At 41.2% G+C, this 22641-nt stretch overlaps 1 non-coding gene across 1 annotated transcript; it reads left to right on the top strand.

Annotated features, from left to right (window-relative positions):
- Positions 1-19978: 19978 nt before the first annotated feature.
- LOC126023391 (U5 spliceosomal RNA) lies at positions 19979-20093 on the top strand. The gene has a single exon (XR_007500518.1). It is a non-coding gene; the product is annotated as a U5 spliceosomal RNA (small nuclear RNA).
- The last annotated feature ends 2548 nt before the right edge of the window (positions 20094-22641 follow it).

Raw genomic sequence — 22641 nt, 5'->3', positions numbered from 1 at the left:
GGTATGATAGTTAAAATAGTGTTAAAGTCTATGTCATTGATGCACAAAGTTACAGCAACCCACCACCGCCAAAGTTCTAACAATGTACTTTATTAATAGCTGACTAAGAGAAATCATATAGTTCTCAAAATCAACTTAACCTGAATTGCCTGAGTTTCTTATAATAGGTGGATCATGCCTTTTTAACAAATAAAAGCAAACTACAGACATCAGTCTTGAAAATATTTTTTTCATAGAATTCTTCATTGTAAATCCAATTCACATTCTATTGAATTGGCTGTTTTGTGTAAGTGAGAGCCAATTTCAATGTTCACATGACAATGAAAATCTCAAGCTTAAATTTATTAATATGCTGTCTTGGCAGAACACCAAGCCTCTTAATAACAAAATACTGAGAAGGAGGATATGAGTCTCCAAAGACTAGAGCATGATTTTGAAGATAAACTGATGCTGTTCTTACAAAGATCATTCATCAGAGACAACACTGTAGGTTATTGGGCTATAAAGTAATTTAAATAAAAAATAATAATCCTAACAACAAATGCTCAAATACATTTCTTATTTTATGCTTACCTGCAATACCTGAGTGTCAAAACAGTCAAAGTGTTTTAGGTCCCAACTGAGAAATCTCAGTGCTGAATGGTTACTAAAAGTTATCCACCATAACTCCTAATCTACATATGTTTAACAGAGGACTTGCCAATGCTCCAGGACTTGAAAGAGAAGACTGCATTTTCAACCAGATAGATCCCCAAAGGAAAAGACATAATTTCTAATAGCCATGCTACTGTTAACTAAGTATGTACTGGGTATCTAGCCAGCTCTATGTCAAGTTTTCTATAGATGTAGCTAATCCTTAATCCCTGCTCTCAGACCAAGCAAAGAAGGAAGCTAGGGTTTTGAAATAGTTTAAGAAAATGACTCAAAATCAACACTTTGGGGGCTGGTGAGGTGGCGCTAGAGGTAAGGAGTCTGCCTTGCAAGCGCTAGCCAAGGAAGGACCGTGGTTCGATCCCCCTGCGTCCCATATGGTCCTCCCAAGCCAGGGACAATTTCTGAGCACTTAGCCAGGAGTAACCCCTGAGCATCAAACTGGTGTGGCCAAAAAAAAAACAATCAACACTTTGAAAGACACTGGCAGTATAGCAAATAGGGTGCTTATCTTCACCACAGCCAAGCATAGACAACCCAGATTCGATTCCTGCCATCTCATATGGTCCCCTGAGCCTTGTCAGGCATGATCCTGAAACTCAGAGCCAGGAGTAAATTTACACTGCTGGATGTGGCCCCCAAACAAAAACAAAAGGGACAGGCAATGTGTAAGCCCCAACTTGTTCCAATCCAAAGGTTTTGCTATTGACCACCCCATTTTATCCCACTTTTCTTCAAAGGTGCTACTTGAACTGATAGCACCTATTTATCACTGGAAATTTGTTAGATATTAAAATCCTTAACCCCACCCTAACCTACTGAATTCAAGTCCCTGCCTGTAGATTCTATATTAACTAGATTTTAGGGCATATTAAAATTGAATACTTACATCTCTATTCTGCTCTCTTTTGGTAGCCAAATATATCTCAGTTTGCTGGTACAGTCAGACAAAAAGCCAGACAAGTGGTATCACATCTGTTTCTTTGAGCCATGCAAGCAATAGTCACCATGCTAACAGTTCCAATTTCTACAAATAGAACATATAAAATCAGCCCCAAGGAAAATGATGCAATGGTATTATTAGCTATTAAATATGAACAAATGTTAGGGTGGTTGAAATTCATTTAAGACATGATTCCATCATTTTTAAGACATATTGATTTGAGAAGAATCAGGAACTGGAGAGGTAATATAACAGCAGGGCCTCGGCCTTGCAAGTGGCCAACCAGGGCTTGACTCCCTGTACCCCATATGGTCAGTTCCTGAGCTTTGCTAGGAGTGATCCTTGAGCACAGAACCAGAGGTAAGTCCTGAAAACCACTGAATATGGACCAAAACTAATAATTATATACAAAGGAATAGCACAGGGGTTAGAGGGCCTGCCTAGCAAGTGTGTGATCAGAAGTTTAAAACCCAGTAACCAATTTGTTCTGGCAGTTCTACAGTTTGAGCCTGGAAGTCCCATTGGCAGCATCATAAGCAATTTTGGGCTGCACTACGATCAGATGTCTGTGAGTATCACAAAATGGGATGTGACCCTTGGTGAGCATCACATTTATAAGGTGCATGAGAGCCATGAAATACAGCTCCTAATAAGTAATTAGTGAGCACCAAAATAATTTGAGTACCTTGACTTCACTTCTGTGAGCACTTGGGCTAGTGACACAACTAAAGGAATGCAAACCTTGGTGAGCACCATGGCGAACCAAGTGTGTGAGCAACAAATCCTGACTTGGAATTTTTGGCAAATCTATCGCTAAAAGTGTACATACCACAGTGAAGTAAGTGTGTAATACTGGATCAAACAGGAATGGGAAGGGAATAAAAGAAAATAGACAAGGGTGGTGGTACAATTGATAGGGTATTTTCTTAAATGTGGGCTAACTTGGGTTCAGTCCCCAAAATCCACATGGTACCCCAGGAATGATCCCTGAGCATAAAGCCAGGAGTAACCCTTGAGCACTGCTGGGTGTGGCCCCAAAATCAAAACAAAAACATAAGATAAGGAGCAATTAGATGATATCTTAACTGGCTTTGCATGTGGAGGCAGGCTGAGGGTCAATCTTTGGTACTGTATGGTCTCTTGAACTCTGCTAGGAAAAAACTTTTGATCACTGAACCAGGAGTAGCCCTTGAGCACTGTTAGGTATGGCCTAAATGGGCTGAACATATATGAAATATGCAGAATTGATCCCCAGCACTTGCAAGATCACCTGAGAAACCTGGGAGTTCCTCTCCTCCTGCCCCTCAAGCACTGAACCAGGTAGCTTCTGAGCATTGCCAGGTGCAGCCCAAAAATAATAAATAAAAACTCCAAATAAATAGATACTCAAATCAGTAGTCACTTATCTCATTTTAAGCTTTAACAGACAAAACAGATAAAAATAAAATTTTAATATAAGAATTAAAGTAAGTATTGCCAAGAGAGGAAGTGTGCTATGACAAAGCTGAAATATAACATATAAAAATGATCATCAGAATTCAAATCTATTGCTCGGACTGGTTATCTGGCCAAATCATGACATGGATTGACAATAATGCTGAGCTGTCATTGGCACGCAAGACAGTGATATCTTCTAAGCAAAGTTACTGGACATCATTCAAACATTTGTGTGATCAGTGAAGTGGAAACTTTCTCTTTCAAAAATATTTTTTTGTTCCAAACTCCTTGATGAGAAAATATTTGGAATAAAGTCCAATAGATTTATATACAGACTTATATGGTTGAGATTGATTTTTATTTCCCTGGGAATTTAAGAATCTTTTTAATAGTTGAGAGCTGGTATACAGCTGCAAGACACTGGCTGAATTCAAAGCCAATAATTATGCTTTTTGATAGAACATATAAGAGTCATGCCTCTGCTTTTTGTCTGACTTATGTTGAAAGTCTGGCAACACTGGGAAATAGAACTTGCTTCTTTACAATATTTCTACATTGCTGTCCACTGTCTTCTATTTTATCTCAAAGTGGCTTTATTTATAATATTATTAAATCTCAAAGAAACTCATATGGTAGAAGAAGATGGAGAAATTTTGTTACTTTATTGTTTTATTCTTCTTTAATAGAATTTATGTGAAATTGAGAATTGTTAAAATCTGTTTCTTATTCTTAAGGAGTGTGTCTGTGTCTTGCAACAAGCATAAGCAGATGGGTAAATTATATTGCACAAAAAATTTTATGACTGTCATAGAGCTTTGTGGAAATCATCCTCTTTCTAACAGGTGTGTGAACATTTATCTAGATCCTTGTTATTTCACATTTAAATAAAGCAAACCCAACTTTGTGAACATATAAGTTTTTGTCCAAATACAGATCCAGCATCATCACTACTTAGAGTCCCTTATCTTAATAATTGCTATGTTCTTTCTGGTCTTACTATGTCTGCTTACCATATGCCTGCTGTATAGAAGATGACTGAGATTCAGTATATATGCTGATCTTGAACCTTGACATCTGTGTATAGATGCAATATTCAGATAGATGGTAAGTCCTCAAACATTAAATAAGTTGTTGGGTTTTTTTGTTTTGTTTTGTTGGTTGGTGTTTGGTTGTTGTTGTTGTTGTTGTTGTTTTGCTTTTTGGGCCACACACGACAGCGCTCAGTGGTTACTCCTGGCTCTGCACTCAGAAATAATTTCTGGGGGCCCGGAGAGATAGCACAGTGGCGTTTGCCTTGCAAGCAGCCGATGCAGGACCAAAGGTGGTTGGTTCGAATCCCGGTGTCCCATATGGTCCCCCGTGCCTGCCAGGAGCTGTTTCTGAGCAGACAGCCAGGAGTAACCCCTGAGCACCACCGGTTGTGGCCCAAAAACAAAAAAAAAAAAAAGAAATAATTTCTGGCAGGCTTAGGAGATGCCAGGGATCAAACCCAGGTCAATCTGGGTCTGAAGCATGCAAGGCAAATGCCCTACTGCTGTGCTATTACTATAGCCCCTAAATAATATATTTTGCATACATTTACTTTCTTGACAGTTTCCCAGTGACAAGACCCTTGGTGTATCTTTTCACTCCACTTCATCTTATTACCTTAATTGTAAGAATGGTTTAGATCAAAGGATCCTTTTGCAACTTTGAATCTTTGCAATTTTAAATATTGCATCCTGTATCTTTGTTCCTGAATGGTTGAATACTTTTATAACTTTATCCATGATGTCTCTAACATTTGTCTCTCTCCTTTTCTCTCTCTTTCTCACATATACACAGAGAAGAATCAGAAATGCCTAGTATGATATTTTTCATACAATGTAAGTTTTTTTCCTTTCTGTTATATGAAATAGAATCGATTTCTCTTACCAGTCCACTATATAGGTGCCAGCTTGAGGGTTTTGCATATAGAGCTACAATTTACTTAGATTAGAAATAACTATTCTGGGGCCTGAGAGATAGCACGGAGGTAAAGCACTTGCCTTGCATGCAGAGGGATGGTGGTTCGAATCCTGGCATCCCATATGGTCCCCTGAGCCTGCCAGGAGCGATTTCTGAGTGTAAAGCCAGGAGTAATCCCTGAGCGCTGCTGGGTGTAACCCAAAAACCAAAAAGAAGAAGAAGAAGAAGAAGAAGAAGAAGAAGAAGAAGAAGAAGAAGAAGAAGAAGAAGAAGAAGAAGAAGAAGAAGAAGAAGAAGAAGAAGAAGAAGAAGAAATAACTATTCTAAGAAGAAAATACTGATTAAGAGAAATCCATGAACTGCTTTATCCCTAATAGACCAATATGACTGTTGCAAGTCAGCCTCTGAAGAGGTTGACTGATGGAGGGATGGAGGATGAGGTCTTTCCCCTCCAGCTCGAAGCACACGTCTGCCACCCTGTTCAGCCGGCGGTTCTGAGGTGAATCGGTGGGTAAACAGCTCGCAGACAGTCAGGCTTGTGGAAATATTAGCTTTATTTGGTGGACAAGACTGAAATCCAAAGCCTCAGCATCAGTTCCAGCCAAAAGCCCCCCCCCCCCCCCCCGCCTTCCACAGACCCTTGTTTTTATCCCCCAGAATCAGGTACCACCCTAGGGTGGGGGCAGAATGCCAGGTCACACCCTAGAGTAGGGCACAATCACCGATTAGGGTAGGGTCAGTAACATAATAATCCTATAAAATGTTTACATACCCAACATATGACTTTCTCCTCCATACTCATCAAATTTTTCTTATTTATGCCCATTGCTTCTCATTTCTTTTTTTCATTATTCATATTGTAAAGTGTTTTTGTTTGTTTGCTTCTCATTTCTTATATAACCAAGCTGGTATGTATGTTTGTGTATAATGTGTGCATGTGTTGCTCTGTCTCCTTTTATAAGAACTACTAATTAAGGAACACCTAAATTTTCTCATAGAATGAGATGAAAATTTGTAATTTGTAATTTGTAATTCTTTCAATAATCCTCAAAGTCCAAATTTAAACTACTAATTAAGGAAACCTAAATTTTCTCATAGAATGAGATGAAAATTTGTAATTTGTGATTTGTAATTTGTAATTCTTTCAATAATCCTCAAAGTCCAAATTTAAATTCTTAAGCAAGAACTGAAATTAAGCCATAATCTTTGAGTTAGAATCTGAATTCATATCTAGTTTTACCAAAATCAATGTCCTTTCTACAATACACTGTCCTTCCAAATTTCCTCTGAAAGCAGATGGTTTTAATGCTGATTTGAACTCCTCCCACCCCTACACACACTATTGTAAACCTAGTAGATGCCCAATAAAAGCATGTCATCTGACATAGTCTAATAGCTATTATCTGGACACCAGGATGACGCAGAGTCAAGTGTTCATTGCAAGCTGAAATAAATAAGACATGACCTCTGCTTATAAGAATTCTGCCCTAAAAACGAAATTACAACCAACTCTATTAGAAGAATGAAATAGAAGTCTTTAGTAAGACACTTTCATCTGTAATGTGTCTACCCTAAAATTAACTCCTCAGACCAAGGCCTGATAACCCAACTTTGTGTGTGTGGCCTTTAGTACCTGTTCAGTACATGAGAGGTATGATATAAGTATCCTAAAGATCCACAAAGCAAAAGAACAGCTAACCCATGACCTGGAATTGTTCTAAGTTATATGCTGTCCAACTCAGCCAAATGCTGTTTTCATAGTAGTTGCTTTGAATAGCGCTCCTTTGAGTTGTGTGGCACACAACCTGCACATCTATAGGTGGCTGCCCTAGGACAAGAAGCAACAAAAAATACAGCCCAGGAAACATCCATGGAAACTGATGTAGGCTTTGAGGTCTACAAAGTATTTCCAGAAAGAAAGCAATGCCATTCTGAAATTGAAGTAAAGCTCAGGCAGAAGCCTAGAGATCTGGAATGGCAGTTGGGATATGGGGAAGCAGAGGGTTTTACTGAGATGGAACAATACTAGAAGAAAAATGAAGGTGTTGCTTTGCCACTCAATAGTGAAGGGTTGTGATGACCATGCTGAGGACCTCGAATGCTGCAGGCATCTCAATGACTCTAATGGGGAAAAAAAATCCTTCACAAGAGGAAAGTGGTTTAAACACGAAGCAGCTGAGCAGAATATGAAATAATGAAACCACACTAAATAAGTTGTATGGAGGCCCACATCTTCAGTAGATGTGAGTCGATTTTACTCTCCCATGTTGGTAATAATATAGATAGCCAACCCAGTGTCAGACATGAGAAAAATTTCTGAGTTGACAGAAGGCAGGAGTCATAAGACAGAAAACAATGATGGCAAAGTTCTGCTAAATAAAGATATCAAAACTAGCCAGTATTGGTGAAAAGAACCTGAGTTAGTAAGGAGAAAGTAGCATGATAAGGAAAAGGGGTGTTTGCATCTTAGCTGGCCCTAGCTTTTGAGGTGCTGATTGATTTATTTGGCCAGAGGGGAAACTCTTTGTAGACTTTTGGTGCTGAAAATTTCCCTGAGCAGAGTCATTGACTGAGGTCGTATTTTGACCTGTAATTTTTACAAGGGAGAGAATGTGCCAAATAATAGGAAATTGTAATGTCACTATCATGTCATGAATTTCAGAAATATTGCCAGTAATCCATGTAGGGGATATAATTAACGTCCACCAATGGGCCTGCTGGCTAAAATATTTTTTGGGGATTTATCAGCTTACTGCTCTCGGAAAATCCATAGATACATCTGGAGGTGCCTTATGTCACAGCGTGGCACTTGAAGACTGGGGAAAACCACTGAGTTGCTACTGCTATGAGTAGGGGACAAAAATAAGGTGAGTTAATGCTTGAATAATGAATAGTTCTCTGACTCCTGAGTATCACTGAGTATCAAAATCCAACCAAAACAAGAATAGAATGTAAGGTACTCAAAGGGCTGTAATTTAAGGTGGTGGAAGGTTAAGGTGGAGGCTTTCCTGGCAACTCGAAAGCAAGAACTTTAGATCATGGAAGTAATGGTAAGGGTAAATTTCTCTAAGGAAGAGTATGAAGTTCCCATGTTCCTTCAATGCATCATTTACCCCAAATTTCCATGATCCCACCAACATGCAAATTCCTGGGAAATGCACTTATCTAAAGGGTAAATGTGGGGCAGGATAAGATTGTTCTGGTTTAACTATTACCAAGTAACAACTACTTTATCCCCAAAACAAAATAGTTTACCCTAAGAATTGCTTTTGTTTGTGTCTTAGTGAGCCAGGAATTTGGGGAGAACCAGATAGGTGGTATCAGTAATAGTGACTGGGCCTTGACAATTAATTTTTGAGAAGGATCTGAGTGTCTCTGTGCCCAGTACATAGGGCCTTAGCCCACTGGTTTGGGTTTCTCTTACCTGAAGGGTTCAGGGTAGCTAACTACACTTTGACTAAGAGACTAAGTTAAAGCTGTTAAGTCAATAAAGACAGCTAGTCTAAGCAAGTCTGTATTATACACTGAGTATATGATTGCAATAGAATGTAAGTTTTAGTGAAACCAAGGATCTAAGTGGTATGCAATGGTTTCCACTGGGCTCTGTCAAAGTGAATCATAATGCCAGCCCAGATTAAAAAGAGGGTAGAAAGTCAATCAATAAGAGGAGGTTCTAGGACATATTTGCAAAGGACACAGACACACGTAGGCCCAAGGAATTATGGCCATCCCTGCAATAATTCTATTGCACAAAGTCTGTGAAGGACTCAAGACTGGGATTCCAGAGGACCAAATTTCCATTGAGTCAGCTGCAGGCTCAGGCTCCCCTCACAGGAGTCAGTCTCAATGGGCCACAGACCCTCAGTTTGGAATTTTATATTAATATTCAAAATGCCGTGTTCTTTTCTTGTTTGCATTCAACCAATGTTTACTTTCTTGAAATATTTTTTAACAAGACTTGAAAATACTCTGTTTTCTAATGTGGTATTACTTGAGGCTAGCATAAGGGAAAACATCTGCTTTCACTTCATTCCCCTGACAGGGATTCTAAATATTTGTAATTTACGTGAAAAAAATTACAACAGTCATGCTGGGTTGCTTTCAAATGTGAAGAAAGAGTAAAGGTTTTGCAAAGGAGAAGGCCAGAAGCCTCCTTAGCTGTAAAATAATGGCAACATGGGTTTTGCTGAGAATGGCTCAGCAAAGAGCCCTAGTTTTTGCTTTTGTTGGGAACTGACAGATAAAAGAAATGAGAATTGAGGGAAAAAATTCTCCACAGAATGCTAGAAACAGATTTTGAAACTGGATTGGCTTTATGCTTATCAGTCCTTTTCCTGAAGAATCTCAGAGGGGAGTGGAGCGGTCCCGGATGTTAGGATGTTCGTGGATCAGTCATTGGAGAGATCCTCCCACTCAGCCCCCAAAGGGGACTTTCCTGGTGAAAACAGTTTACACAGCTGGCCCTGCATCCTGAGGCTCTACATTTTTGTAATCTGGTCTCCATGCTACATTGGGATTCCTCAGAATATGAGAACCAATTCAATTCCCCTTCCCATATATCATTTATCAGCTCCCAATTTTCAAACCTAGAACCTTTGCCTTCAAAATCAGTGAAATGTTGCTTCTTTCTGGAGCTTACACACACACACACACACACACACACACACACACACACACACACACACACACACACACACACTTCGGCTTTTGCCTTTCAAGCAGCCGATCCAGGACCAAAAGTGGTTGGTTTGAATCCTGGTGTCCCATATGGTCCCCCCATACCTGCCAGGAGCTATTTTTGAGCAGACAGCCAGGACTTACCCCTGAGCACTGCCGGGTGTGGCCCAAAAACCAAAATAAATAAATAAATAATATAAATGGACCCAGAATTTTGAAATGGAAAACTTTAGAAGGAATTCATTTTAACTTTTGTGATATTTCTATAACTATTTATATTTCTATAAATATAATGTCTGTATAACATGATGAGGAGAGCACAATAATGGGAACTTTGTTCAATTTTGGGTTTTTAGAGCTCTTTGTACTAATCTCTCTTCTAAAATCATTTTGCACTCACTGTGTTTCTGTAGGCTCTGGTATATAGTTGATAATTGGTCATATGCTGAGTATAACTTAGTGGACATGAGGATCCTGAAGTCAGAATGTTGTGTTGGAATCTTGGCTCTGATACTAACTCTGTAACTTCAGGGAGAATTGTGGTAGAACATTTCCAGTCATTCCTGGCCTCAAGTCCTTCCTCTCTGCCTCTCCCTCATTTATATGTGAAACTTATTTCTCCTTCTTCTAAAAGTTACTGGGTTTGTGGACTGCTTTGACCAAACCAATGGTGACAAAAGTAATAACCTGAGACACCTGAACTCAGGTTTCAAGAGAACTGGGAGCTTCCATATCTTTCTCTTGGAATAATTCTCAGGAGTTCAGCTGGCCCCCAAGAGAGGCATAATAGGAGTGTGAAATCTCAGCTGTGCCTCCAGTCAATATCAAAAGCCAATCAGATATATGTGAATGTGCCATCTTGGATGTACCAGCCCAGACAAGACTCAGCTAAACACAGTCCTGAGCAATATCCTATGGAGCAGAGAAAGTGTCTGTCAGGCTAGATCTAATCAAAGAATCATGAGCAATAATAAAATGATGTTGTTGCAAGCCAGTATGCTTTCATGTAGTTTGTTGTATGACAATAGATAATTAAAATCTCATTTAGATTTACATTCTTCCCCTTATAAAATGGTGTCAACTAAAAGTCAATAATAGAACTTATTCATAGAATTGACTTGAGAATCAAATAAGAAGAAATGTATGAAAGGTGCTGAGAACTGTAACTCTTATGTCATGTTATGCTGGTTGTCATTATTTATTATTGTGTTAAATTTGGGGGGAAAACTTTTGTTACTGGTTAAAAGAAGTTCAAGAACAAAATGCAGGTGATAGAGGTAAGGGAGAAATGAAGATTGTGAAACTAAATGAAATGGGACTGGGAATATGGTTCAGTGGCAAAACACATGCCTTGTATGCATAAAACCTGTTTTTAATTCCCCCAGCACAAAAACAAACAAAACAAATGGAAAAGAAATGAAGCTGAAGTTTATTTGGGGCCCTCTCTGTCAGGCATCATGTTAGGTCACTTGTTCATCTTCAAAAATCTTGTTGGCATATGTTTTACTCATCACTGTTGAGCAGAGGTTCAGAAATGTCAAGAGCTTTACCCACAGAATCACAGCAGGAGGACATCATCCCAGGGCTGTATGGCTGCAAAGGCCACTCTTCTTTTGCCCTCCCACATAGTAGCACAGAGGGGCCTCCTGTGGTCTCCCAGCCTATTCTTTTTTTCAAGTGAGAAATTTACTAGTCAGACAGAGTCCCCTGCCTCTGACAGAAACACCATGAAAATTTAAGTGTCCCCAGATCCTCTAAGTCCTTGACTTCTTACAAAAATTATTACTAAACTATTACTTTGGTAATTCTTTCATAAAAGAAAGTATTGGTTACTCTTGTCACTTTTGTGAGGCACAGTTTCCCAGCAGGTACAGCTGTGTTTCCTTTGATTGTATTTTTGTTTGAAGAGTCTCCTGCACTCACTTAGGGAAAGAAACCCCTTATGCCTGTTGACATTCAATGGATTCTAAGCAAGGCCTGAGCCTTTCCTTCCTCTTAAGAGCCAGCTTACTAATTAGGGTCAGCACAAAACTGATAAGAAAAAACTGGACTTCTCAGGCAGGGTTTTGGAAAGTTTGCCTAAAAATTCAGCATAGTCTGCATCTAACCCTAAAACCTTCCTTGAATCTGGGAGTACTCAGCTCAATTCTGCCTCCTCAATCCTTTAAGTGCCTCCTTCCCAAGCACTTTTTTCCTTTCCCTGCCTCCTCAATCCTTTAAGTGCCTCCTTCCCAGGCACTTTTTTCCTTTCCCTGGTCTCTTGCAAAAGCTTGTTCCAAAATGTCAGTCAACCATCAGCTAATGGGATCAGAAGTTGCCTCACCATCAAAAACCCTCCTGGTCTCTGGCCCAAGGGCCCCCCATGACATCCAATGTCCCAAGATGACCTCCCAGCCTGCATGACGTAAGAGACATTTCAGAGCAACTTTATAAATGGAGAAACTCATTCGTTATTTTTCCAAGGGACCAAGAGAAGGAAATGTTATGAACAAGAAATTGTTGGTGGGTCATTGGCCAGAACACTGAAACTTGAACCCTGGACAATTAATTTGAGGATAATATAAACAGGTTTCAAGATACAGGTTTTAGGAACATGATATGAGTAGTCTGTTGTTTTGAATTCTAGAATGTTCTGCCTCCTCCCACCCCCATTTCCACCCCCCAGCGTTCTTACTATGACTTGGCATGCTTCCCACTTACTACTCTCCCCACTGCTGGCTGTGTGCTCCCTCTTTACCCACTGCTGGAGGATAGACAAACTCTTAATGATTGGCTTCATGTGGTTGCCTTGCCTACATTTATTCTGGTTTCTTATTGTTGCCGACTCACATTTTTAAGAGTTCCATTATGTTCACATTTTCTTTTTTTTTTTTTCACCGCTTCAGAAAAATGGACTTTAAAGGAATATTTAACAACAACAACAAAAAAAAAAAACTTGTTGTTGTTTAAAGAAATAAGGTTCCTTCTGGTTCTTTGTCCTCTTTCACAATCAAGGCCATGTCCCCCAGAAGGAACCAATTAATGTGTACAAGACTTTGAAGCTTCTAGCTGTGTGTGTGTGTGTGTGTGTATGTTTGTGTGTGTGTGTGTGTATGCGTGTGTGTGTGTGCGCGCGCTCGCGCAATTTTTTTTTCTTTCTCTCAGCATCTGGCCACTGCCAACTGCTGATTTAGGAATGTTTAGAGGTAAATGCCAGCTCAATAATCAAAATCATTTTAGTACTGGGAACCCAACCACAGTCTCTGTAGACCAGTGGAATTTATTGCTTGCTCCAGTTCACTAAGTAATAGGACCAACAACATTTTGAGTAAAGAAAGGTCTGATAAGATATGATGGAATGTGAGGATAATTCATTCTGATCAGAAAACAATGCTGGCTTTGAATGTGAAGTCTGAGAAGCACACATAGCCCAATGTCTCCAGCTTGCTTCCCTTGACCTGGGGAGGAAGATATCATAGCTCACTTAAGGAAAGAGACTTAGCACACCACTGCTACATACACGTATATACATATACCTCTCTTTTCATTACACAATCTGTATTATATTCTACAATTGGCCTTCATGCTGACCAACTGAGGGTCAAGGTCAGGCTCATGTGAACCCCAGTGTCCAACATGGTAAATCCTGCTCCTGCCACATGGTACTTTCTGGAACAAAGTGATCTGATTTGTGTTATGTAGACTCCAGGCAGCTAGGACATGCAAAGCACTTGCAGGATCCTGGTTTTGTGAGTCTGTAAATCAAAACAAGTAGGGTCCTTCCACTAGAGCAATTTCTGGGGTGCATCTGTTGAGCAAATTGTGTATGCATCTCTGTCAAGATGCCCAGGGTACTTAGATGTTCTGTGGTCTATCTATGGGGAAGTTTCTCAAAAAAATCTACTCCAGTCCACTGCCAGTCACTGATGAGGAGGGTGGGGGCTACTAGGGCTGACAGCATCATTCCTGATCACAGTGCTGGTATGAGAACTCAAGATTGCTGTACATAAGCAGTTCTCAGGCCTGTTGGTGTGAAACCAAATACCAGATGCCACCACACCTTCAGACTCTGAAATACAAAGCTGATGAAACTCCTATTGTAGGTAGCAGATAGAGAAATTCTTCCTAACTCAGGTACTTGCTTCTGTCTTGGGAGCAATGTCCAAACTGCTGAAGCCTCAGTCACTCTCCAGACACAGAAACAACCCCTTGTCCATCACCACAGACTATATCTGACAAGCACTTCACTAGGAATGACCCCAGAAAAAGGGAAACATCATGAAAGGGGATCTGATTTTTGTTTGTCTGAGTTTGGACCACACCCAGTGATATTCAGAGCTTACTCCTGGCTCTATTGTCAGGGGTCACTCCTGGCAGTGTTCAATGCCAAGGATCCAATCGGTCGTGTGTAAGGAAAGCACAGACGATATTATCTCTCTAGCCTAGTAACTAATTTTGTAGAGAATCAGACTCACACTACATCTACAGACATGTACTCTTTTGAGAAAAGGAAAAATACATAATGGATTTAGAGAGATGGCTCAGAGGACTTGAGCTCATGCTTTGTAAAAGGGAGCCAGGAGTTTAAAAGAAAAAAAGGGGGGGGGGAGGCCTGCGCAGTGGCGCTAGAGGTAAGGTGCCTGCCTTGCCAGCACTAGCCTAGGACGGACCGTGGTTCGATCCCCCAGCGTCCCATACGGTCCCCCAAGCCAGGAGTGACTTCTGAGCTCATAGCCAGGAGTAACCCCTGAGTGTTACCAGGTGTGGCCCAAAAGAAAAAAAGGAAAAAAAAAAAAAAACAAAGGAAAGAAAGAAAGAAAGAAAGAAAGAAAGAAAGAAAGAAAGAAAGAAAGAAAGAAAGAAAGAAAGAAAGAAAGAAAGAAAGAAAGAAAGAAAGAAAGAAAGAAAGAAAGAAAGAAAGAAAGAAAGAAAGAAAGAAAGAAAGAAAGAAAGAAGAAAGAAAGAGGAAGGAGAGAGAAAGAAAGAAAGAGACAGACGGACAAATGAAAGAAAGGAAGGAAGAAAGAAAGGAAGGAAGGAAGGAAAGAGGGAAGGAAGAAAAGAAGGAAGAAAAGAAAGAAGGGAGGAAGGAAGGAAATGTTGGGAGGGAGGAAGAAGGGAGGGAACAAGGGAGGGATGAAGAAAGGAAGGGAGGGTGGGAGGAAGGGAAGAAAGAAGGAGAGGAGGAAGGAATAAAGAAAGAAAGGAATGGTGGAAGGGAGAAAAGGAGGAAAAAATGAAGGGAGGGAGGAAGGGAGGAGGGAAGGGAGGCAGGATGGAAGGAAGAAAAGGAGGAAGGGAGGAAGGGAGGGTGGAAGGAAGCAATGAAGGAAGGGAGGAAGGGAGGGTGGAAGGAAGCAAGGAAGGAAGGGAGGAAGGGAGGGAGGGAGGAAGAGAGGAAGAGAGGAAGGAAAGGAGGAAGGGAGGAAAGAAAGGGAGGGTGGAAGGAAGCAAGGGAGGGAGGGAGGAAGGAAGGAAGAAGGAAGAAAGGAAGGAAGGAAGGAAGGGAGGAAGGGAAGGAGGAAGGGAGGGAGCATGGGAGGAAGTAGTAAGGAAGGACAGGAAGAAAAAGAAGGGAGAGGGGCTGGGCTGTGGCGCTAAAGGTAAGGTGCCTGCCTTGCCTGCGCTAGCCTTGGACGGACTGCGGTTCGATCCCCCCGTGTCCCATATGGTCCCCCAAGCCAGGAGCAACTTCTGAGCACATAGCCAGGAGTAACCCCTGAGCGTTACGGGGTGTGGCCCAAAAACCAAAAAAAAAAAAAAAAAAAAAAGAGGGAGGAAGGAAAAGAAGGAAGAAAGAGAAGGGAGATAGTAAGAGTAAGGAGGAAGGAAGGGAAAGGAAAGAAAAATGTAAAGGAGCGATGAAAGGAATACAAGAAAAAAAAAGTAAAAATGAAAAAAAAAAGCATTTGACAAGGTAAGTTTTTTTTCTATACCACAACTCTATACCATAATTGATGCTTTAAAGTGATTAAACACCCTGAAGTTAGTGTGACCCTTGGCTCCTTGGAGTGAGAAGACAAATCTTCAAGAACCCTCAGCTTGGATTAACACACAGGGCCGGGAAGAAGAGGTGCTGGTGTAGGACCTTTCTTCTTGGGGTGTGAGTGCAAGCACCAGCGGGGTGTGGTTTGCTTTTATTCCACACATCAAGACAATACATCCTCATAGCCTAGAGAAAACCTTTTCTCCTTCGCCTTTCTCTTCCTTTTCCCCTTTGTCTTTTTTCTCCCCTTCTCTTTTTTTCTCTTTTCTCCTTTCTTCTCTTTCCTTGTGAGGTAGTTCTACATAGCAGTGCTCAAGGCCACTCCAGCTGATGCTCAAGGGACCCTGTGTTTTCAGGAGTCAGATCTAGGGCTCCCACATACAAAGCCTGCTCTCTAGCATTCTGAGCCAATTCTCTGTGTACATTTCTCACCTCATTTTCCCAGAAGGGCTCACTTTTATAATTGAGCATATGTCCTGCTCACAGGGGTTCCAGTTTTTGTCAAAGATTTTTAGAACAAGATCACCCTGAAGGAGGGGAAGAGAGGGCTACTAGTCTGGACCATATAGCCTCCATTTGTAAACAAGGAGATGGTAAAAGCTTGGATTTACTTTGGATGCTGATCTTCTCTTGGGGTAGGAATGTGAGCAACTATTCAGTCCTGCACATCAACGACTTTTTATGTGCTTTTTTTCTTTCTTCTGGGCCACACCTAGCTCTATTCAGGGATTACTCCTGGCTCTGAGCTCAGGAATTACTGCTGGCTTTCCCAGAGGCAGCTCTGCCAATAAAGAGGTCTCCCTCTTGTCTCCCTGACTATGGCTTTGAATGTGAAGTCTCACAAAGGTAGTGAGTGAGAAAAATAGAATACCTGTCTCAACGATTGAAGGCATTGATGGTGAGAAGGTTGCACTGGTGAAAGAGGTGCTCTTTTTTTATAACTGAAATCCAACTACAAACATATTTGTAATCATGGTGCTTAAATGAAGATGTTATTAAAAAATAATGTGAAGTCTAAGAAGCACAGATAGCCCAATGCCCCTAGTTTTCTTCCCTTGACCTGGGAAGGCAGACCATATGATGCCGGGGGTCAAATCCCGATCAAATTTTGGAGGTGGTTTGGTTTGGGCCACACCAATAGCGCTCAGGACTTACTTTTAGCACTGTGCTCAAGAGATCAGATGCAGTGCTGGAAATCAAACTGAGGTAAGTCTCATGCAAAGCAAGCACCTCAACTTCTGTACTATTGTCTGACCCCAGGAATTATTATGTAGTTTTTTTAATTCAATATTTAAAAAAATGTAGTTTATAGAATCAGTGCAGGAACAAGTGAGGGAGCTTCCATGCACCCTTCCGTCTATGTTTCATCTTCAGATCAACATTCATGAAAAGTTTTTTTCGTACTGGGCATCAGGAAAACAAAGAAGCCTCAGAGAGAACCCTGGTCCCAGCTCCTCATGATTTCCTACTGAAGAAGGACCCCAACAGACTCGGAGGCATCAATTCATACGCAGGTCATAGTTTGCACAGGGTCTGCCAAGTGGCTGTGTCTGGAAAGCAGGGCACAGAGAAGCAGTCAGGCAGAGGATCGGGAGGAGAAGAGAGTGGTGTGTGCTAGGAGCCTGTCAAGTAATTCAGCATGGATGGGAACAAAAATTAAAGGAGTGGAGTTCAGAGCATCTTGGGAATAGGAAGAAAATGTGGTGTGATCCTGCCCTCCCACATTCTATGTTGGGGAAATGAGAACCAGATAGCAAGTAGACTGCCAAGCATGACCCAAGTGTGGCTTTCAGCAAAGCATGGGAGATTCTTGTTCTGGTCGAAGGAGCCCAGAAGCATCCTCACTTCCGACCCTGCCTGGAATCTGGCCCACTTCCCCCCATGACCTTCACCCAAGGCTAAGGGCAGAATATCTCTCTCACATCCTTCCTTCTCTGCACAGGAGCAGCAAACAGAAGCCCATTCTCTCACCTGGGACTGCCCAGCCACATGGGTTCTGGCTAAAGCTGGGTCTTCTATTTATTTTCTTCATGGGGTGGAGAGTGTCTGCACTGCTTCCCAGGGCCAAGGAAATGGTAGATAATGCCATTCATGGTGCTATAGGAAAATTCAGCTGAGGGCAGTCCAAAGGGAAATTGTCAGGGCCCCTCACCCCAGAGCTGTAAACCAAAGGGAAGTCCTAGCCATACATTGAAGGAATTTCCAGAAAACAGGGGTATGGTGAAGGAAATTGGAGGTTTCTCGAACTTGACTCAGCTGAGAAACAGTAGATCGGGAATGTTCTAGTCCCAGGTGTTTGCAGAAGGTGCTGGTAGAATGAAGTGTCCGTGTAGAAGGGGGCATCATTTCCTCGAGATGGGATCTGAGCTCTCACCTGCCCGCCTCTGCAGTAACACAGTAAATAAAGCCAGTACAACTTAGTAACCTATAAGTCTGAGAAGCCTATTCTCAGATATTTGGGGCTGGGTTTTAGGCCACACTCACTCAGTAATGCTTGGGGATCATTTCTAGCCAGGCTCAGGGTGTGGTCATAGAGATTGAAGCAGGGTCAGTCATATGCAAGGTGAGACTCTTAACCACTCTACTGTATTTTTAGCTGTTAAGTTGTTTTGTGCTGTATTTTTATTTATTGTTGGCTTTTGGCTTTGGGAACACACCCAGCAGTGTTCAGGGGCTATTTCTGACTTTGTGCTTTTGGCAGTGCTCAGGATTTATGTGGTGCCAGAGATATGTGGTGTCAGGGATTTAAACTGGGGTTGAGGTCTAAGCAACTAAAGCAGCTGTATATTTGGCAAGAGCCTTTACCCCTGCACTACTGTGTTGGACTCTCAGGTATGATTTCTAATATGGAAAGAAGGGTCTCTAATGAGACCCCAACATCTCTGACTCAAGACAATGATTAACCTCTTCTTTGCATTAGGGATACTGAGGGCAGGCTATGGCTTTGTAGCAAGTTCTGTAAGAAAAATTTACTCTTCCTCATGTGTCTCTCTTTTATTCTCATACTACAACCTACTCCCAATATTTAATTTTTTGGGGTTTTTGATTTTTGGGTCACACCTGGCAGCGCTCAGGGGTTCCTCCTGGCTCGACGCTCAGAAATCACCCCTGGCAGGCAAAGGGGACCATATGGAATGCTGGGATTTGAACCACCATCCTTCTGCATGAAAGGCAAATGCCTTACCTCCATGCTATTTCTCTGGCCCCTACTCCCAATATTTCAAAAATAATTTCATTAGTGATGTATCAGTTTATCTTCTAAAATTTTAAGGGCACAGCTTCCCACCAGGTATATATTCACCAGACCCACCTGTGAAAATCCAGAACCATTCAACTACCTAAACCCCTCCACATTCTGCCCATACACCCCTTTTCCCTTTGGTAACCACTATAGTTTCACCAAGTCTAACAGTTTTGCTTTTTTTCTTCAAGTCCATACGTTAACAATTTATATTCCATATAGGATGGAAGCCTCAACATTCATCTTGTCACTTATTTCACTTAGCTTAAGCACCTTAATGTCCATCTTTGTGCCAAATGATACCATATCCTGGTTTTCAGAGGCAAAGGAGTATTAGCTGAGTAGATTGATCAGGTTTCCTATCCAAGCCTGGGAGACAGCATAGTCACCTCCATCTTTGGCTGGCTCACAACACTTTTGGTTTGTATACTTTGGTGTTTATTTTCTTTCACTTATTTATTTGGTTTGTGGACTATACCCAGTGGAGCTCAGGGGTTACTCTTGGTCTTATACTCAGAAATTACTCCTGGAAGGCTTGGGAGACCATATGAGATACCAGGGATTAAATCCAGGTCAGCCACATGGAAGGCGAACCACCTTACCCACTATGGCCCCAGTATTTTTTTTCTTACATCAAACACTTTTGCAATACTAGCTGCATGTTCAACATTTTTTAACAATGTTTACATTTACCTGCAAATAGCTTGATAAGCAAAAGGCTCAGTATAAGACATCATAGGCTCACGAGCTAATGACCAAACAGCAACAGATCCAGTGTATCCATCATTCCCTCCTCAAGTTCCATGAGTTTGATTTAGAGAATCACAGAACTTGAGAAAACTGTGCACTTTACTCTGTACCTGAATATTACAAAGGAATGGGATAGAGGACCAAGAGGATCATTGTGATCGGAGAGGTGAGTAGGATAAGGGCTGCAAAGGGTCTGGAACATCTTTCCATTGCTTATTCAGGCAAATCCTTTTCCGCACCTCCACATGTTCACCAACTCAAAAGCTTTCCAAACCCTCAGCTGCTAGGATTTGGTTTGGTTTGTTTTGAGTCCACACCCAGAAGTGCCCAAGGCTTACTCCTATCTCTGTGCTCAAGCATCATTAGCATACTCTGGTGTCTCTTCAAATCATATAAATCTTTCACCTTTTACTAAAGATTTCTGTGGAGAGGAACAATTCTGAGCTTATGACCAATGTTTTAAGTTCTTGATCTGCAGGGCTTAAAAAAAAAAAAAGAATCATTAGCAGTGCTTGGAAAATCATATGTGGTGCCAGGGTTCAGACCTGGGTCAACCAAGTATGTGTAAGACAACTAGCATACCCTCTAATATCTCTCCGGCCCACTGCTGTGATTTTTATGAAGGCATTGTCACATATGCATGATTGATCATGAATTCAATTTTCAGCCCCCCTCACCATCAGGGGAGTAAAAGTGAGACCTAAAATCCTAAGTTACTATTTAAGATTTAGTCTTTCTGAGGATCAGTTCACCATGGCACCTCATTGGGTGGGTGGGGAATGACAGTTTGGAGGCTGGTGAGAGATAGTACAGCAGGCAGGGCAGTTGCCTTGCAAGCAGCTAACCCAGGTTAGTTCCCTGGTACCACATATGATACCCCAATCACCCCAGAAGTGATCTCTTCACGGAGACCAGGAGTAAGCTCTCAATACCAATAGGTTTGTTCACCCAAAACCTGAACAAAATAACAAAGATAATTCTATCTCCCAGTAAACTGCAGAGTAAAAAGGGGCTCTATATCTGGAACAAGAATCACTCATTTGAATATTTGAAGTAAAAACTTTCTTGATGATTTCATCTCTGAGGGAGTTATGAGGGTTTTAGGGTTCAGTTCTAGAGTGTTAAGAACTAGAGCCACAGATGAATATATTTTTATGCTATATCATCTCCGACCATGTGACCATATCTTTTCAGGAATCAGATGAAATGAAACTGACCTAGGACATGCCAGTGAAAAAAAATGAAGAAGCACATGGACATATAGGTTGTTAAATTCTGGTAGTGCTCTGTTACACACTGGGGAGTACTCTCTTACACAGTGGATTGGGGGTAGGGAGTGCTCTGTTACATAATGAAAACTATCTTGGACACACTGTTGGAGTCTAATTTCATCAGGAAGGGAGGGATATTTTTGAATAATCTAATGATAACCTCAATATTAAGCCTGTAGATGTTCCATCATTTTAGGTGACCACTTTCTTATTTTTCAAATTTCTCTGTGCCATGATGTGTTACATCAAGTTTTTTTTAGTTAGGTGTCATTGACCCATGTTTCTGACATGATTTACAAATAAAATTCTGGTCCCAATGGGGGGTGGGGGAGAGAGAGAGAGAGAGAGAGAGAGAGTAGAGGCTGGTGAGAAATATGCACTGATGAAGGGATAGAACACCATGTTGGAACATTGTATGACTGAAATTGAATCATGAACAGTTTTGTAACTGTATGTCGAGGTGATTTGGTTTTTAAAAAATTTAATAAAATTAAATTAAAAATAGGCCATACGTTATATCTTAGAGCCTTAGAGCATCATAAGGGGAGTCACCTACATTCATACAAAACAGACTATGGTCTCTGCCTATCAAGGACCACGATGCACTCCTTGCTACTATCATGAATTTAGCACGTGCTTATATGTCTATGAATAGCCACCTTAAGCATCTTTGTGAGTATTTTTTGTTCTGATGGTTTTTGTTATGACCACTGTAATACAGTTAAAGTTTAAGCCACTTGGGGCAGGAGACATAGGATAGCAGGTAAGGCTCTTATATACTGCTAATCCAAGTTCAATTTAGTTATCCCATATGGTCCCTTGAGTACTACCAAGGGTAATCCCTGAGCACAGAGTTAGTAGTAAACCCTGGGCATAGCCAAGTGTCCCCCCAAAATTAGAATAAAAAATTTAAGGGCCCAGAGAGATAACACAGCGGTGTTTGCCTTGCAAGCAGCCAATCCAGGACCAAAGGTGGTTGGTTTGAATCCCGGTGTCCCATATGGTCCCCCATGCCTGCCAGGAGCTATTTCTGAGCAGACAGCCAGGAGTAACCCTGAGCACCACCGGGTGTGGCCCAAAAACAAAAACAAAAACAAAAAAATTTAGCCTCTTAATTAACATATTATGAATCACAATAATTCTACATATTCAAATGTCTTCTTGAAGATACAAATTTGTTCATTTCAGAGTGACTTGGGGGCGGGCAGGAGGGCTCAGGGCTTACTCCTGGCTCTGCACTCAGGAATCACTACTGGCAGACTCAAGGAACCATTGGAATGCCAGTGATCGAACTTGGGTCGGCTGTGTGCAAGGCAAGCAACTTAAGAGCTGGACTATCTTTCCAGCCCCTCAAAGTGGCTTTTAAATGCAGCTCTGCTCATTGAATGGGGGGCAAGGTGCTTATTTAAGTTCCAATTTCTTTGTAAATCAGGATTGAGATTTACTCATATTATTTACAATAAAAACTTACATAAAACTCAGTGTATGCTTGATAATATTTCTTTCCTCTCCCATAGTAGGTTCAAATCAGCTTCAGTGTAAACCAGGACAAAATGGGAGCAATTTAGTACTGGATATTTTTGTTTATTTGTGGGGGGGCACACCTAGTAATGCTTAGGGGTTACTCCAGGTCTGAGCTCAGGAATCACTCTTGGCAGACTCAGGGAACCATATAGATGCTGGGATCAAACCTGAGTCATCCATGTGCAAACCAAACACTTCCTGTTGTACTATTGCTCTGGCCTCCACTATCAGATAA

Source organism: Suncus etruscus, chromosome 11 (genome assembly GCF_024139225.1).
Source record: "Suncus etruscus isolate mSunEtr1 chromosome 11, mSunEtr1.pri.cur, whole genome shotgun sequence".
Classification (NCBI taxonomy): domain Eukaryota; kingdom Metazoa; phylum Chordata; class Mammalia; order Eulipotyphla; family Soricidae; genus Suncus; species Suncus etruscus.
This window is presented reverse-complemented; position numbering and strand designations above follow the sequence as displayed.